This window comes from Scyliorhinus torazame, chromosome 13 (assembly GCF_047496885.1).
Source record: "Scyliorhinus torazame isolate Kashiwa2021f chromosome 13, sScyTor2.1, whole genome shotgun sequence".
NCBI lineage: Eukaryota > Metazoa > Chordata > Chondrichthyes > Carcharhiniformes > Scyliorhinidae > Scyliorhinus > Scyliorhinus torazame.
This window is the reverse complement of record NC_092719.1, coordinates 70,429,743-70,443,570: the sequence shown is the minus strand read 5'-3', so window position 1 is coordinate 70,443,570 and position 13,828 is coordinate 70,429,743. Positions and strand designations below refer to the sequence as shown.

Sequence of the window (13,828 nt, the reverse complement as noted above, 5' to 3'; positions counted from 1 at the left end):
TGATTTAAAAATAAATTCCACTTACCAAGTTTTTGTTGAGTTTGGGATGAAGAAATCGGATGAGCTATTTTGATGACAGAGTTTCACTCTGATGCCAGTTTAAACAATGAGAATTTAGAAGCGTGGTAATTTAACATGGGTTGCATTAACTTCAAATGTTTTGTCAGAAAGTTTCACTGTTTGAGAAAAAGAACGAAGGAGCAAATATAGCAAGCTAATATAAATAACATTGCAGATGTCATAATGACAATGGGAAAATTCTGCAGGAAGGAATTCCCGCAGGGAATATCATCAACCTCATTTACTCTCTTCATGTTTTTATGGGATTAATGCAGAGGGAGGCTGCCAAAAGCCAAATTGCAGCTCCGCACAGACATGGGAACATCAGAAACAGGAGGAAGCTATACAACTTCATGAGCCTGCTCCTCAATTCAGTTGGATACTGAACAACCCTGCCATGGCAATCTCTGCAAGACGTGCCAGATCATCGACATGGATATCACTATTACACGTGAGAACACCACCCACCAGGTACGCGGTACATACTCGTGCGACTCGGCCAACGTTGTCTACCTCATACGCTGCAGGAAAGGATGTCCCGAAGCATGGTACATTGGCGAGACCATGCAGACGCTGCGACAACGAATGAACGGACAACGCGCAACAATCACCAGGCAGGAATGTTCCCTTCCAGTCGGAGAACACTTCAGCAATCAAGGGCATTCAGGCTCTGATCTCCGGGTAAGCGTTCTCCAAGGCGGCCTTCAGGACGCGCGACAACGCAGAATCGCCGAGCAGAAACTTATAGCCAAGTTCCACACACATGAGTGCAGCCTCAACCGGGACCTGGGATTCATGTCGCATTACATTCATCCCCCACCATCTGACCTGCAAAATCCTTCCAACTGTCCTGGCTTGATACAATTCACACCTCTTTAACCTGGGGTTACCCCATCTCTGGATCTGTAAAGATTTAATCACCTGCTAATGGTCGCATTCCAAGCATTGTTTGGCATCTTTGAATTTGTCTATATATATGTTTCTGGAACATACCTCGTCATTCACCTGAGGAAGGAGCAGCGCTCCGAAAGCTAGTGACATCGAAACAAACCTGTTGGACTTTAAACTGGTGTTGTAAGACTTCGTACTGTGCTCACCCCAGTCCCAACGCCGGCATCTCCACATCATGGCTACCATCGACACTGCAAACTGCCGGCTCAAAGTGGAGAGGATCTCCATGAAGATCGCGCATATAGACACTGACATTAAGTTTCTACAAAGATGCAAGAAAGCAGACAAGATCCCGAAAGGGCTACAGATCACAAACCCACTCAAGTCGACCTACAACACAGACTACGCTGAGAGACTCTGCCGTCGCACCTCTCTCACACTCCTCAACCACCTCTTCCGCCAGCTCTACAGCACACGACACAACCTGGAAACCAAGATAGAGGCCATATTCTCAACTTGCGCTCGGGATGCAGCAGACCAGCTGCGGAACACCGCCAAACAGATGAGACAACAATACTATGCCACCTATATGCATACCAAGAACAGAAAGCTTGAGAAATTTGGCATCACCAACGGCAGCAACCAAGCCACCCCCGGTGCCACAGTAGAAAACAATACAGGGAAATCTATTGTCAACTTGTCAGACTACACTCTTCAACCAGACAAAATCGAAGTCCTCAGCAGAGGGCTCAATTTCTGCACCAGCACAAAAATGGACCCCATCAGTCTCGCGGCAGGCACGGAGGAATTCATCAGGCGAATGAGGCTCCGGGAATTCTTCCACAGACCCCAAGAGGCCAACAGCAAACCCAAGCAGACTATCAATGTACCGGAACAGCAGACCGAGAGATCTGCGGTGCGGCAACCGAAGAGGAAAGAGTCGAATTGGACCCCTCCGGAAGGCCGCTGCCTTAGACTCGACATGTATGCTCAAGCCGTCAGGAGTCGCGTCAATGCCAGATTCATCAGTCGCATTCACAAGACAGCCCCGAACGTCACCCAAGCACAACGCAATGCCATCCGGTTCTCAAGACCAACCGCAGCATCGCCATCAAACCAGCAGACAAAGGAGGGGTCACTGTCGTACTGTACAGAACGGACTACTGCAAAGAAGTATACCGACAACTGAAAAACCAAGAACACTACAGACATTAACCCGCAGATCCGACCAATGAATACATCCGCCAACTTAACAGACTGATCAAGACCTTGGATCCAGATCTTCAGAGCACCCTATGTGCTCTCATCCTACGTACTCCCCGCATTGGAAATCTCTACTGCCTCCCGAAAATACATAAGGCCAACACACCAGGCCACCCTATCGTTTCAGGCAATGGGACCTTGTGTGAGAACCTCTCTGGCTACATCGAGGGCATCTTGAAACCCATCGTACAAGGTACGCCCAGCTTCTGTCGTGACACGACGGACTTCCTACAGAAACTTAGCAACCATGGACTAGTTGAGCCAGGAACATTCCTCGTCACAATGGACGTCTCGGCACTCTACATCAGCATCCCCCATGACGACGGCATTGCTGAAACAGCCTCAGTACTCAACACCGACAACTGCCAATCTCCAGACGCAATTCTGCAACTCATCCGCTTCATTCTGGATCACAACGTCTTCACCTTCGACAACAAGTTCTTCATCCAGACGCACGGAACAGCCATGGGGACCAAATTCGCACCCCAATACGCCAACATCTTCATGCACAAGTTTGAACAGGACCTACTCACCGCACAGGACCTTCAACCGACGTTATACACCAGATACATCGATGACATTTTTTTCCTTTGGACCCACGGCGAAGAATCACTGAAACGACTACACGATGACATTAATAAGTTCCATCCAACCATCAGACTCACCATGGACTACTCTCCAAAATCAGTTGCATTCTTGGACACATTCGTCTCCATCAAGGACGGTCACCTCAGCACTTCGCTTTGCCACAAACCCACGGATAACCTCACGATGCTCCACTTCTCCAGCTTCCACCCTAAACACATTAAAGAAGCCATCCCCTTTGGACAAGCTCTCCGTATACACAGGATCTGCTCAGACGAGGAGGAGCGTAACAGACATCTACAGACGTTGAAAGATGCCCTCGTACGAACGGGATATGGCACTCGACTCATCGATCGACAGTTCCAACGCGCCACAGCGAAAAACCGCACCGACCTCCTCAGAAGACAAACATGGGACACAACCGACAGAGTACCCTTCGTCGTCCAATACTTCCCTGGAGCGGAGAAACTACGTCATCTTCTTCACAGCCTTCAACACGTCATTGATGACGATGAACATCTTGCCAAGGTCATCTCCACACCCCCACTACTTGCCTTCAAACAACCGCGCAACCTCAAACAAACCATTGTTTGCAGAAAACTACCCAGCCTTCAGAACAGTGACCACAACACCACACAACCCTGCCATGGCAGCCTCTGCAAGACGTGCCAGATCATCGACATGGATACCACCATTACACGTGAGAACACCACCCACCAGGTACGCGGTACATACTCGTGCGACTCGGCCAAAGTTGTCTACCTCATACGCTGCAGGAAAGGATGTCCCGAAGCATGGTACATTGGCGAGACCATGCTGATGCTGCGACAACGAATGAACGGACATCGCGCGACAATCACCAGGCAGGAATGTTCCCTTCCAGTCGGGGAACACTTCACCTCTGATCTCCGGGTAAGCGTTCTCCAAGGCGGCCTTCAGGACGTGCGACAACGCAGAATCGCCGAGCAGAAACTTATAGCCAAGTTCCGCACACATGAGTGCGGCCTCAACCGGGACCTGGGATTCATGTCGCATTACATTCATCCCCCACCATCTGGCCTGCAAAATCCTACCAACTGTCCTGGCTTGATACAATTCACACCTCTTTAATCTGGGGTTACCCCATCTCTGGATCTGTAAAGATTTTTTTAATTGAAAATTTTTCGATCAAAATATTTTCCCCTGACACATCAAACATAAGAAAAAAAAAATTTAACAGTACATGTAACATAATAACCACAGTCTAATAACAAGTAACTAACCAACATGGTAAACTAATCAATTAACATAAAATAAAACTTTCCCCTCCCCCCTCCCCCTCCCCCTCCCCCCTGGGTTGCTGCTGCTGGTCATCTATCTTCCCTCTAACGTTCCCCTAGGTAGTCGAGGAATGGCTGCCACCGCCTGGTGAACCCTTGAGCCGATCCTCTCAGCGCAAACTTCATCTGCTCCAGTTTTATGAACCCCGCCATATCGTTTATCCAGGCCTCCAGCCCGGGGGGTTTCGCTTCCTTCCACATGAGTAAAATCCTACGCCGGGCTACTAGGGACGCAAAGGCCACAACATCGGCCTCTTTCGCCTCCTGCACTCCCGGCTCATCCGCAACTCCAAATAAAGCTAACCCCCAGCCTGGTTTGACCCGGACCTTCACCACCTTCGAAATCACTCCCGTCACTCCCCTCCAATACCCCTCCAGTGCCGGACACAACCAAAATATATGTGTGTGGTTTGCCGGGCTTCCGCCGCACCTCCCACACTTGTCCTCCACTCCAAAGAACCTGCTCAACCTTTCTCCCGTTATGTGTGCTCTATGTAGCACCTTAAATTGAATCAGGCTAAGCCTGGCGCACGAGGAAGAGGAATTTACCCTGCTTAGGGCATCAGCCCACATACCCTCCTCTATCTCCTCCCCGAGCTCTTCTTCCCACTTTCCTTTTAGTTCGCCCACCAGCTCCTCCCCCTCTTCTCTAATCTCTCGGTATATCTCTGACACCTTGCCCTCCCCGACCCACAGCCCCGAGAGCATTCTATCCTGGATCCCCTGTGTCGGGAGCAATGGAAATTCCCTCACCTGTTGTCTTGTGAACGCCCTCACCTGCATATACCTAAAAAAGTTTCCCCGGGGCAGCTTATACTTTTCCTCCAGTGCTCCCAAGCTCGCAAACGTCCCGTCTATAAATAAATCTCCCACCCTCCTAATTCCCAACTGGTGCCAGCTCTGGAATCATCCACCCATCCTTCCTGGGGCAAACCTATGGTTGTTCCTGATTGGGGACCCCACCAGGGCTCCCAGCACACCTCTCTGTCGCCTCCATTGTCCCCAGATATTTAACGTTGCCGCCACCACTGGGTTCGTGGTAAATCTTTTTGGTGAGAGCGGTAGCGGCGCCGTCACCAGTGCCTCTAGACTCGTCCCTTTACAGGACTTTCTCTCCAGTCTTTTCCACGCCGCTCCCTCTCCCTCCATCATCCATTTACGGATCATCGCCACATTGGCGGCCCAATAGTAGTCGCCCAAATTCGGCAGCGCCAGTCCTCCTCTGTCTCTGCTACGTTGTAAGAACCCCCTCCTTACCCTCGGGACTTTCCCTGCCCACACGAAGCTCGTGATGCTCCTGTCTATTTTTTTAAAGAAGGCCTTAGTAATTAGTATAGGGAGACATTGAAATACAAATAGGAACCTCGGGAGGACCATCATCTTAATTGCCTGCACTCTGCCCGCCAATGACAGTGGCTGCATGTCCCACCTCTTGAAGTCCTCTTCCATTTGTTCTACCAATCGTGTCAGATTAAGTCTGTGCAAGGTTCCCCAGCTCCTGGCGATCTGAATCCCCAGGTATCGGAAGTTTCTTTCCACTTTCCTTAGAGGCAGGCCTTCTATCCCTCTACTCTGGTCCCCAGGGTGTATCACGAAAAGTTCACTCTTCCCCATGTTAAGCCTATATCCCGAGAAATCTCCGAACTCCCTCAATATCTGCATGACCTCTGTCATCCCCCCCACTGGGTCCGTCACATACAACAGTAGGTCATCCGCGTAGAGCGACACTCGGTGTTCTTCTCCCCCTCTAATCACCCCTCTCCATTTTCTGGAGTCTCTCAGCGCCATGGCCAGTGGTTCAATTGCCAACGTGAACAGTAATGGAGATAGCGGGCATCCCTGTCTTGTTCCCCTGTATAGTCGGAAATACTCCGATCTTTGCCGACCCGTGACCACACTTGCCGTTGGGGCCCCATAAAGGAGTTTGACCCAGCTAATAAACCCGTTCCCGAACCCAAACCTCCTTAGCACCTCCCATAGGTACTCCCACTCCACCCTGTCAAATGCCTTCTCTGCATCCATTGCCGCCACTATCTCTGCCTCCCCCTCTACTGGGGGCATCATTATCACCCCTAATAGCCGTCGCACGTTGACATTTAGTTGTCGCCCCTTTGCGAACCCTGTCTGGTCTTCGTGCACCACCCCCGGAACACAGTCCTCTATCCTCGATGCCAGCACCTTTGCTAGCAATTTGGCGTCCACATTTAATAGTGAAATAGGCCTATAGGATCCGCACTGCAGCGGATCTTTATCCTGCTTCAAAATTAGCGATATCGTCGCCTCCGACATTGTCGGGGGTAGAGTCCCTCCTTCCCTGGCCTCGTTAAAAGTCCTCACCAACAGCGGGGCCAGCAGGTCCACATATTTTCCATAAAATTCCACCGGGAACCCATCTGGTTCCGGAGCCTTCCCTGCCTGCATGTTCCCCAGCCCCTTGGTAACCTCGTCCACCCCAATTGGTGCCCCCAGGCCTTTCGCCTCCTGCTCCTCCACCCTCGGGAACCTTAATTGGTCCAGGAACTGCCGCATCTCCTCTTTTCCCTCCGGGGGTTGGGACCTATAAAGTCTTTCGTAAAAGGTCTTAAACACCCCATTTATCTTCCCTGCTCTCCGCACCATAGCTCCCTTTTTGTCTCTAATTCCCCCTATTTCCCTCGTCGCTGTCCTCTTTTGCAGCTGATGGGCCAACAGCCGACTAGCCTTTTCCCCATACTCATAACTCACCCCCTGTGCCTTACTCCACAGCACCTCCGCCCTCCTGGAGGTCAGAAGGTCGAACTCCATCTGGAGTCGTCGTCTCTCCCTGTACAGTCCCTCCTCCGGGGTCTCCGCAAATTCCCTGTCCACCCTTAAGATCTCCCCCAGTAGTCTTTCCCTTTCCTTGGCCTCTGTTTTCCCTTTGTGGGCCCTGATGGAGATCAGCTCTCCTCTGACCATCGCCTTTAGTGCTTCCCATACCACTCCCACTCGGACCTCCCCGTCGTCATTGGCCTCCAGGTACCTCTCGATACATCCCCGCACTCTTCCACAGACTCCCTCATCCACCAACAATCCCACATCTAATCGCCAGAGTGCTCGCTGCTCCCTCTCCTCTCCTAGTTCCAGGTCCACCCAATGTGGGGCATGATCCGAAATAGCTATGGCTGAATACTCAGCTTCTTCCACCCTCGAGATCAACGACCTTCCCAAAACAAAAAAATCTCTCCGGGAGTACACTTAATGAACATGGGAGAAGAAGGAGAACTCCCTGGCCCTCGGTCTAAGAAATCGCCATGGATCCACTCCCCCCATTTGGTCCATAAACCCCTTAAGCACCTTGGCCGCTGCCGGCCTTCTTCCGGTCTTATATCTGGATCTATCTAACCCTGGGTCCAGCACGGTGTTGAAGTCTCCTCCCAATATCAAGTTTCCAGGTCCAGTATACGTCCCAGCATCCGCCTCATAAATCCCGCATCGTCCCAATTTGAGGCATATACGTTAACCAACACAACCTCCGTTCCCTCCAGCCTGCCACTCACCATTACATATCTGCCTCCACTATCTGCTACAATGCTCCTTGCTTCGAATGCTACCCGTTTCCCCACCAGTATGGCCACCCCTCTATTCTTTGCATCTAGCCCTGAATGGAACACCTGTCCCACCCATCCTTTCCTTAACCTAACTTGGTCCGCCACCTTCAGGTGCGTCTCCTGGAGCATAGCCACGTCTGCCCTCAGTCCTTTCAAGTGCGCGAGCACTCGGGCCCTTTCAATCGGTCCATTTAGGCCTCTCACGTTCCACGTGATCAGCCTCACTAGGGGGCTACCTGCCCCCTTCCCGTGTCGACTAGCCATCACCTTCTCTAGGCCAGTCCCACGTCCCGATTCCGCGCTCCCACTCGTTCCCCAGGTGTCGCATTCCAGCCCATACCACCCTTTCTTTAGCCAGTTCCTCTTTGATTTCTGCAGCAGCAACCCAGTTATCCTCCCCCCCTCCCCCTCCCCTCCCCCGCTAGATCCCCCTCTAGCGTGATTGCTCCCCCCATATAACTTCCGCAAGTCAGCTGACTTCAACTGACCCCGGCTTCTCCTGCTCACTCCTTGACCCCCCCGTGTGGGGAACTCCCATCTACCTTGCGCCTATCTTCCCGCCATTATCTTTCTGGCGCGGGAACATCTCTGTAGCTGACCCGCCTCTTGTGGCGCAGCTCCCTTTCCCACCCCACTCCCATTCCTCATCATCCGCCTATGTCCCTTCTTTCCCCCCCCACCGGCGCCCACATTTCTTAATGTCTCCCCCCTTCCCAATTTACTTCTCTATATACATCGACAGTAAAATTCCCCTGTAATATCCCTCAGTTCCGATCCAATTTCTCATCTTTAATAAAGGTCCATGCTTCTCCCGCCGTTTTGAAGTAGTAATGTCTCTCCTGGTACGTGACCCATAGTCGTGCCGGCTGCAGCATCCCGAACTTCACCTTCTTCTTGTGTAACACCTCCTTGGCTCGATTAAAACTCGCCCTCCTTCTCGCCACCTCCGCACTCCAATCCTGGTACACCCATACCACTGCATTCTCCCATCTACTACTCCGCACTTTTTTGGCCCATCTCAGAACCACTTCTCTATCATTAAAGCGGTGAAATCGCACGATTGTCGCCCTAGGTGGTTCTCCCGCTTTTGGTCTCCTCGCCGGGACCCGATGAGCCCCCTCCACTTCTAAGGGGCCCGAAGGGGCCTCAGCTCCCATCAGCGAGCTTAGCATCGTGCTCACATAAGCCCCGCAGTCCGCTCCTTCTACTCCCTCAGGGAGACCCAGAATCCAAAGGTTCTTCCTTCGTGCTCTGTTTTCTAGGGCCTCAATCCTTTCAATGCACTTTTTGTGGAGTGCCTCGTGCGTCTGTGTTTCGACCGCCAGGCCCAGGATCTCGTCTTCATTATCCGTCACCTTCTGCTCCACCACGCGGAGGTCTGTCTCCTGGGTCCTTTGTGCCTCCTTAAGCCCCTCAATTGCCTGTAGCATCGGGGTCAGCACCTCCTTCTTTAGTAGCTCCACACACCATCTTAAAAATTCGTCTTGATCGGGCCCCATGTCGCCTGGGCTTTCTCCGCCACCATCTTGTTTCTTTTTCCTTTCTGTCCCTATCGTCGAGGATTCCTCGCGCTGCAGCCTCCGCCGCCGATATTTTCCTCTTTCGTTGGGGGGGACTCCCTATTAACTCACCCCACACCGGGTTTCGTCGCGCGAAAATTTCCCGTTGGGGCTCTTAAAAGAGCCCGAAGGTCCGTTGGAGCTGGAGCCGCCGAAACGTGCGGCTTAGCTGGTCATCGCCGCAACCGCGATCTGTAAAGATTTAATCACCTGCTAATGGTCGCATTCCAAGCATTGTTTGGCATCTTTGAATTTGTCTATATATATGTTTCTGGAACATACCTCTTCATTCACCTGAGGAAGGAGCAGCGCTCCGAAAGCTAGTGACATCGAAACAAACCTGTTGGACTTTAACCTGGTGTTGTAAGACTTCGTACAGTTGGATACTGTACAGTGATTTGTACCTGAACTTAATAGAATAATATACTGAACTTAATTTGTCTGCCTACACTGCACATCTCTCACCAAACAAAAATCTATCAATCTTGAAAGCCCAAATTGATGCCGTACCCACAGCCTTCTGGGAGACATAATTCCAGGGGCGGGATTCTCCCGGTCGCCGTTGCCAAAATCGCATTCACGATCGGCCGGAGAATCAAAGTTTACGACCAAATCATTATTATAGGGGCTTGTTTAGCATAGTGGGCTAAACAGCTGGCTTGTAATGCAGAACAATGCCAGCAGCGGGAGTTCAATTCCCACACCGGCCTCCCCGAACAGGCGCTGGAATGTGGCGATTAGGGGCTTTTCACAGGAACTTCATTGAAGCCTACTTGTGACAATAAGCGATTATTATTGATGCAAGTATGCCAGAATTAGTTATAATATAGGCCGGCACAGTGGTGAGCACTGCTGGCCTCACAGCTAGAATTGAACCAGGGACCCAGGTTCGATTCAAGCCTTAGGTGACTGTCTGTGTTGGGTTTACATGTTCTCCCCATTTCTGCGTTGGTTTCTTCCGGGTGCTCCAGTTTCCTCCCCCAGTCCAAAGATGTGCAGGTTAGGATGATTTGTCCCTTCGTGTCCAGGGATGTGCAGGTCAGGTGATGAGTTACGGGGATAGGGTGGGGGTGTGGACCTGGGTACAGTGCTCTTTCGGAGGGTCAGTGCGGACTCAATGGGCCAAATGGCCTTCTTCTGCACTCTAGGGATTCTATGATTTCTATGATCACAAAGGAAGCAGACTTTCCACATCCCACAGGGGCTGCCAGTTGGTTGAGGTGCCACCCACCATAGCCACCCAGTCAGCTACCATCCTGAGAACTGGGGCACGCATAAGCTGTGTGTTTGACAGTCAAAATTAGTGACTCCAAGAGGAAAACATTGAATAAAAAACTTTGACAAAGGGTCATTTGGACTCGAAACGTTAGCTCTTTTCTCTCCCTACAGATGCTGCCAGACCTCCTGAGATTTTCCAGCATTTTCTCTTTGGTTTCAGGAAAACATTGAACGTGCTCAACACATTCACTTAAAACAGTGAATAACAGTATTTTATTAATATATCTTGCAGTATGCCATCTTTTTATTGTGGAGGACAGAAATGGCCCCAAGTAAAGCCAACTGAAATGATGACATCCTCAACAAAAGCAAAACAAGCTTTTGACTATAAACAAACACAATAGAAATTAATAGTGACCAGCAGCATATGTGACAACCATCTCTTGGTCGGCAGTGACTGGCAAGTGCATTATTTGTGTACTAATAGCCATTGAATTGTCTGTAAGCCATTGGATGACTACATATCACCAATGATGATGCACTTGGCAATTAATAGATGCCTTTATTGTACCTGTTACTGGTTCTCTTTTTGAGCGTAGTTTGTAAGAGGGCTTCTGATACCCTCCTTAGTAGAGGAGCGAATGGGGAAGCATTTTATTCTTGTGAGTGTTTAAAACAGTATTATTAAATATACGTTCATGGTTACTGGCAGCACAGTTTGGATGGCTAATTATCCCGGAGGTTCCTGTGGCCCCGATTGCACAGCTCATTCTCGGCTTCTCAGATGTAATTGAATCACACCATACTGACTCACTCCCATGTCAAGCGTTCCTTATTTGAATGCTGTATACTTAGCGCCGAGCACATTTTTTGTATTCTTGGGGCACCTTCCAACTCTTCATTAACACACCCGATCAGGGGTTGAAAACGCCCCTCATCATTGCCATGGTGCTACTTCTGAATTTTGCCTGTCATTAAGCTGAGTTGGGATTCAGCACTCACATTTTGTTTGCATCTACCTATGTGAATCTGCACAAACTGCTCCTGAACAGCAGTTAAGAAGGCTGAAGCCAAGAGCAGTGAAAATAAAATTTTCTCTGCTAATTTCCAAGAACAGGCTCGTGGCACAAATGAACAAATAGCTTGACTACACCTCTGTCAGGTCAAGACATTGCAATAGCTATTCACTTAGAGATTTATTCTGCAAGATTTTGGCCAATAACATAAACCTCTCTGGCATACTGCACTTGTCGATTTATTTTTTTTGCCTCACATTTTATCACTCACCAAAGCACGTGCCCCCCCCCCCCCCCCCCCCCCACCACCAAACCCAGTTTTAAGAATAAGTCATCTTGTCTCCATGCAACATTTCATGAAGAGCCAAAATAGCTTTTCCTTCCTCCGCATCACACCCCAGAAACTGGCAAGATTCAGTCCCCTTGAAGCAGGTGGCGTTGGTGCAATGAGGCCTGAAAAAAATGAATTAGGTTGTGCCTGCCAAGTGTTAAACCCCAACCTGTTTGACATTATGTAATGTGTTTACAAATCCATTTGCCGAGCCAACTTTCTTTTCTCCCAAATTGTGGACAACAGGAGGGCAGAGTAGGGAACGGGCCTTGCTGACAGAAATTGTTTCAAATTGATTAGCCTGTGGTGACTGGCTTCTTATAGTTCCATTACCAGGGAAATGTTGAAAGATGTTATCAGTTTATCCTGTAATCACAGTGCTGTGAGACTGCCTATCAAATCTTCCTCCCACTAACATACGCTCTAGTGTCTGCAACTGCTGCTAACGGTATATTATCCTGTCAAAAACAGCTTGAAAATTCATGAAAATAAAAATTCCACAGCAGCCTGATGCAAGTCTTTTGTCTTCATGGCTAGCCTAAGTACATATTACGTTAAACCAAATTAAGAGGGCCAAATGATGAAAACAGGTTACGTAGACTAGGTTGTATTCCTTTGAATATAGAAGATTATAGAGAGATCTAGCTGAGGCGTTTACAATGAATAAAGAGTAGGGTAGATAGAGAGAAACTATTTCTTCTGGTGGGGAAGTCCAAAATAAGGGTGCAGTACCTCAAAATCAGAGCTGGCCTATTCAGGGGTGAAGTCAGAAGGCAATTCTTCGCTTGAATTCTGCTCCAAAAAGCTGTTGAGGCTGGAGGGGTTGGTGTTGGGGGCGGGACCATCAATGAAATTTTCAAAACTGAGATTGAGAGGTTTTCATTAGGTAAGGGTACACAGGCCCATGGAACCAAAGTGGGTTGCTGGACCTAAAACACCGGTCAGCGACGATCTAAATGGATGCTGGAAGAGGCTCGAGGGGGTGAATGACTGCCTTAGGTGGCTATGTAACGAGAAAGCCTCAAGGCCCATGTGCAAAGCTTGAAACAAAGTTCCCATCAATTCACTTTCATCTCAAATTGCTGATATGAACACTTCTCTGTTCTCTGATTTACCACACAGGTATCATTACCTCAAAATCATTACACTTTGAAACAAATAGGCAAAGGCAGCTAATTAAAAGAATCCATTCATATGAATTATGAATATCCGAGTTGTATAAAACACCAAATCCATATTTAGTGCTTTCAGTCCCAGATATGGAAAGGTGAGAAAAATCATATAAAAAGCTCCTTCACAGATACACTGATGATTTCTAACATTCAGCTCCCAGATGAACTAACCTGGGTTAAGACAGAGAATGCTGGAAAAACACAGAAGGTCAGGCTGCATCTGTGGAGAGAGAAACAGAGTTAATGTTTCGAGTCCGTATGGCTCTTCTTCAGAGCTGAAGAGAGGCAAGGCTACCTCTATCGGCTCTCAGTTGTATGGACTCAAAACATCAACTTTTTTTTCTCTCTCCACAGATGCTGGTAAACCTGCCAAGTTTCTCTGGCATTCTCTGTTTTTATTTCAGATTTCTAGCACCTGCAGTATTTTGCTTTAATTTGTTCTAACCTGGGTTAGAAATGTTTGCTGTCAAAGGATGCACCAGGTTTCAGCTTGCTCAGAATGCTTCATCTATTTCTCAATGCTAACTTCACCACAGCACCGTGCCAATCTGACACTTCTATTTCCTACAATAACCATCCTGGTACCGTCATGACTACAATTGTGAGATTGTGGGCAGACTTACGCTGTTGAATTATGCCTATGTGGCTTGACACTATGCGAAGATATTTTTCTCAACAATATTTTATGACAGAGAAAATAGACTTCTGTCCCATCTGCTTTTATAAGGCTCAAGGTAAAAAGACAGTATTTTCACTCACTGTATCTCCTACTCCCAACACTAAGTGTGTAATACGGTAAAATAAAAGGTGTACTACAAGTATAAAACTGATGAAAGACAGCCTGC

At 49.0% G+C, this 13,828-nt stretch overlaps 1 protein-coding gene across 1 annotated transcript in view; it reads right to left on the bottom strand.

Moving 5' to 3' along the window:
• The window catches only part of LOC140388097 (phosphatidylinositol 3-kinase C2 domain-containing subunit gamma-like), a 310,331-nt gene that overhangs the window by 167,781 nt on the left and 128,722 nt on the right, over positions 1-13,828 (bottom strand). The window lies entirely within an intron of this gene.